The sequence below is a fragment of the Orycteropus afer genome, unplaced genomic scaffold, assembly GCF_000298275.1.
Source record: "Orycteropus afer afer isolate SDZICR_OR568_19922 unplaced genomic scaffold, OryAfe1.0 scaffold00039, whole genome shotgun sequence".
In the NCBI taxonomy this organism is placed as follows: Eukaryota; Metazoa; Chordata; class Mammalia; order Tubulidentata; family Orycteropodidae; genus Orycteropus; species Orycteropus afer.
Window position 1 is genome coordinate 13,270,212 of NW_006921626.1, and position 5,646 is coordinate 13,275,857.

The following is a 5,646-nucleotide window of genomic DNA, read 5'->3' on the forward strand; positions in this document are numbered from 1 at the left end:
ATGAAATCTTTGATTATGTCAAAATGTCTCTAAAAGTGAGAGTCCTGGGTTCAGTGGTGTGGGGGTTTTAAAAGCTCTCAATGCAATATGGCAGCATAGCCTAGTGGTTACCACCATGGGCTCTGAAACCAGAATCCCAATGGTTCAAACTAGTTGGAGGAAAAAGAGAGGCTTTTGATACAGGCCTTAGAAAAAGTACAAGGGCGCTCACTGACTAGAAGGAGCATGTGCAAAATGCTGGATCTCAGGGACTGGAACTAGTTCTCTCTTTTCTCTCATCTGTGTTTGCCTCCACTTGGCCTCATCCTTCCTTGTTGTTCTTCTCAGGTAGTGGGGAAGATGGAGCCTGCCCTCCTCCATAGCTTCCTAATGCTGCTCTTCCTCTGAGGGATACTCAGACTCTTCATGGTCCATTGGAGAGGCTGCAGAGGCTGCTTTGCTATCCTTGGTTCTGTTCTGTTGCCCTGAGCTTTCTCTGACCTGCAACACAAGACGTTCTGCTGAAGCAGATTGTTTGTGTGTATTGGTATTGGGAGTGGGGGACATTGGTGTCTGTATCCTGTCAGACCCTTTACTGCTAACAGTGGGAACATGCTCTTCCCTTATCTGGTTATCTTGATATCTCCTGCTGCAGATTCCAGGAGTAAGTGTAAAATATGAGGAGGACTACAAGAGCCTAAGGAAGGAGACCATGTTGGTGACTTCCAATGCTGGATTTATCACTACTCAGGGCATGCAACATAAGAGGGAACAGCAAAAGCTGTTGGTCCTCCTGATGTTTACATGTGTGATCTAGTAACTAGAAACTGATTATTTTTGTGATACATTGAGATCTATTATTCTTTCATCTTCACAGTTTACAGTTTGTGTGTACAATGTTTTGTTACGTGTTTTAACTGTAGGCAATCCCATTGCATTCTCTTAGTAACCTTACTGATTCTAAACACCCATGTCCTTGGTGCTGTGGTCCCTATCTTGGCTTCCATGACAAGTGTGTCTAATGCCTATGAAGGTCCTTTGGGCTGAAGTGCTGAATGGGTGATATGAGGAGAAGAGAGACCTGGCCACCCAACCACCTTCATGGAGCATCCAGCCCCAAATTCTCACTGACATCTTGCCCTAGACATACAGCCTCCCTGTCTGGCACCTATTCCTTGGGTACCTACTCTAGCCTTCTACTCCATCTGAACAGACATAATGAAGTCCATAAAGAAAACAGGGAAATTCACTAAGCTTCCAGGACCACCCACCTTCACCCAAACTACTACTATCCTCTCATCCAGCAGTCAGGCAGGTTTAGCTGTTCCTAGCCCTCCTTTAGGAGCTCTGGTGGTATAGTGCCTAGGGCATTTGACTGCTAACCAGACGGCTGGTGGTTCAAACCCACCAGCCACTCCTCAGAAGGAAGATTGGGAAATCTATTTCTGTAGAGATACTGCCTCTGAAACCCAAGGAGGGGTTTGCTATGAGTCGAATCAACTTGACGGCAGTAAGTTTGGTTTTTTGGTTTACCCCTCCTTTGCTCTTAGGCCCTCAGCACCTCCCTCCTGACCTATTTCTATATAGCCCATCTTTTCCAAAAACTGAGATGAACCAGGAAAAGAATTCTAAGCTGCTCACAGCTACTCAAATGGCAGATTTCCTTGACCCCAATCATTCCTGACACTAGGAACTTCTTCAGGAAGGCACATTGTGCATACAAGTTTGCTTTTATTTTTGTTATTACACAAATAATCTATTTTTCTTGCAGAGAAATTAGATCAAACAAGAAAATGGACATTGCTTTACACCTTACCTGAAGAGAATCAGTGTGACCCTTTTGAACTATGTAACTCTCTGGACTTTTTTCCCCTCATGCAATAAGACACATCTTAAGCTTCATTATTAAAATGATGTACTTACATGTATAAATAAGTCATGTTGTAGATAAACTAGGTGATATGCAAAAAACCAAAATAATTTTGTTTTAGGGTGGTAGGATTATGAGTAGTTTTCAATTAATTCCAAATTATCTTTAATGTTGTTATTTCATCTTTTAAGTGAAAAGGTAATTACATCCCACTTCTAATGTGATTTGATATGCTATCTATTAGGTTTCTATTGTTGCCATAACAAATCACAAACTTAGCAACTCATAGCAACCCCTCCTTGGGTTTCTGAGGCAGTATCACTACGGAAGTAGATTGCCCAACCTGCCTTCCTGAGCGGTAGTAGCAATTAAAAGCACACATTTGGCAAAAGTTATGAAACTTCTTAGCCATAACCAAACACCTTGAGGGAGTAGGTCCCTGGGCCTACAAGCTGAGGACCACAGTCATGGGGGACATCAGGATCGATTTGCATAACATAATCCACAAAGACATTTTTCTTCATCCTACTTTGGTGAGTAGCAACGGGGTCTTAAAAGCTTGCGAGTGGCCATCTAAGGTATAACTATTGGACTTTTCTCATGTGGAGCAAAGAAAAGTGAAGAAAGACAAAGACACATGGAAACAATTAGTCCAACAGACTAGTGGCCCATGTGAACCTCAGCCTATATGACCTTGAGACCAGAAGAACTAAATGGTACCCAGCTACTATTGCAAACCACTCTGAGAGGGATCACAATAGGAGATCCTGGATAGACTGGGAAAAAAAAAAATTGGAACACATCTCAAAATGATAAAAAAGACTAGGCTTACTGGTCTGATGGAGACTGATAGAACCCTCGAGACTATGGCCCTTAGTCACCCTTCAGGCTGCAACCGAATTCACTCAGTGGCTCAGCTTTCAGCCAAACAATAGACAGGCCTATGAGGTGAATTATACACCTGGAAAGTAGGCACTACTTTGAATAGCCAAACATAAGAGATCAAAAGGGCAGCATTAGCCCAGGGGTAAATTTCAGAAGGCAGGAACTGATAGGAAAGAAGGACAAAGGGTAAGCACAGGGAGGAAGTAGGAGGAATGCTATTATGTTGTGGGGATTGTAATCAATGTCCTGAAACAAAATGTGTATGAACTGTTCACTGGAAAACCCATATAATCTGTAAACTTTCAGTCAAATCACAATAAAAAGTTAATTTAAGTAAATAAATATAAGCACAAGTTTGAGTCAGAAATTCCTTATGCTTGCTACTTACTAAAAGCATGACAAGTTTCTTAGTTTCTTTGAGCTTATTTTTTAATTTCTAAAACCAAAAAACAAACAAACTCACTGCCATTGAGTTGGATCCAAGTCACAGCGACCCCTCCTTGGGTTTCTGAGGTGCTGTCACTACAGAAGTGAATAATATCTGCCTCATTGAAATCTTGAGTATTCAGTACAGGCTCTAGTTGTTGTTGTTGTTGTTGTGTGCCATTGAATCGGACCTGACCCATAGCAACCCCTCCTTGGGTTTCTGAGGTGCTGTCACTACAGAAGTGAATAATATCTGCCTCATTGAAATCTTGAGTATTCAGTACAGGCTCTAGTTGTTGTTGTTGTTGTTGTGTGCCATTGAATCGGACCTGACCCATAGCGACCCCTCCTTGGGTTTCCGAGGCAGTGTCGCTATGGAAGTAGATTGCCCCATCTTCCTTCCGAGGAGTGCCTGGTGAGTTTGAACCACCAGCCTTCTGGTTAGAAGTCAGTGTCTTAGGCACTATGCTACCAGAGCTCCCACAGGCTCTAGTAGTAGACCCTTAATATTAGGGCTAAATTAGTTTAAGAGTAAAGACAAATGTAGATCCACCCTAACAGTCTAATCAAGCTGATCTATAGGTAACTGTCTACCAAACAAAACTCAACACTCTTTAAAGAAACAACAAAATCCAGATGCTAAGCAGTACAACACACACAATGTCTAGCATCCAAATAAAACATTTCTGCACTGTGAACAAGTAAGAAAGTGTAACCCAATAACTAGGAGAAAAATTAGTCAATAGAAATGAACCCGGTAACGATAAACCAAAAAACAAAAACCAAATTCACTGCTCTTGAGTTGGATGTGATTCGTAATGACCCCTCCTTGGGTTTCCAAGGTGGTATCACTATGGAAGTAGATTGCCCAACCTTCCTTCTGAGGAGTGGCTGGTGGGTTTGAACCACCAGCCTTCTGGTTAGCAGTCAAATGCCTTAGGTACTATGCCACCAGAGTTCCCAGGAATGATAAAGATGATAAAATTAACAAACAAGGATTTTCAAAGATGCTCAGACACATACAGAATATATACTAAAAGATTTAAAGGGAAAATGACTACAATGAGATAAGAAAAGATGTGAAAAGAACTAAATGGAAACAGAGAGATAAAAAATGCAATATATGAAATAAAAAATTCACTGGATGGGTCACAGAAGGAGGGGTTACAGAAAAAAAAATTTAAGAAATAATGGCCAAAATTTTTACAAATATGAAACTGTGAAGCCAACAGTTTCATAAACTAAAAAGAAGGGGGGGGGAAAAAGGGGACTTCCGGTAAGATGATGGAATAGGGAGAAAGACTGCACAGACTCTTTTCAACAAAGAAAAGGGAAACCAATTAACACAGACACAGAAGATAATCCTGGACCCCTGACCCTTGAAGGGAAGGATATAGAAGTGGACTAATCCCCAACTAGCAGAAAATTTGCATGAAAATACAAAAAAAGGAGACATACGGAGCTGTGGTCTGGCAGTGATCCTGAGCAAGCAGGAGAGCATGGCACAGACAGCTTGGAGATTGCCCAGTGGTGGTAGGACCTAAGAATTAAACTAAAAATCAGCCCTGCTAGTCAGGGGCTGCATGGAGGACTGCTCTGGTGGCTAGGGAATGAAATGAGAAGTACCAGTGAAGAGAAAGGCGAGCTGAGCTGTGGACTTTTGCCTGTCTGGAGGGTGCCGCCATTTTGAATGTTTACAAGCAGCTTGACCATTTTGGATATTTAAAGAGACAGCACTCTCCAAGATTCCAGGGGCTTAAGAACAGGTTCTGCTTGCTGTACCCCCAAGGACATTCTGAACCTGGACGACTGAAAAGGTGCGATATTCCCCTTGTTACTCTTATACCCCACCCCCCTTGGTGAACAGAGGTGTGGCCATCCCCCACTCCCACCCATCTTCTGGACCCGCAGGAATTCCATCCCAGTCTGTGTGCTCAGGCAGAGCCTGGGTGCCCTGCCCTACCCTCCCCTGATTTTTTTCTTTTCTTTTATTTTTTATCTCTTTTTTTTCCCTGGTTTTTAGTTTGCTTGTTTTTATCTGTTTTTAAACTACTATTATTGTTAATATATTTGTCCTTTTTACTAATATTCTTTATTCGTCCCCTCCCAGGACCTAGTTTTCAGCTTTTTCTTTTCCCTGTTCATGGTTGCAAAAATTTTCTTTTCTCTTTTCTTTTTTTTTTTTTTCTCATGGTTAACCCTGTTCCTTGTTTTTCTTTTTGCATTTTTCCCATTTTTTTCTTCATTACTCTCCTTCTCTACCTTTTTCTCTTACTGACCTATACCCAAATATTGCAGGTTTTCTTGTTTTTTTCTTTTTCTTTTTCCTTTTTTTTCTTTTTCTTTTTACTGTTCCTGTGTGATTGTTGTTTTTGTTGTTGTTATTTGCCATCGAGTCAGCCCCGACTCATAGCGACCCCTCCTTGGGTTTCCGAGGCAGTATCACTACGGAAGTAGGATTGCCCAACCTTCCTTCCAAGGAGTGG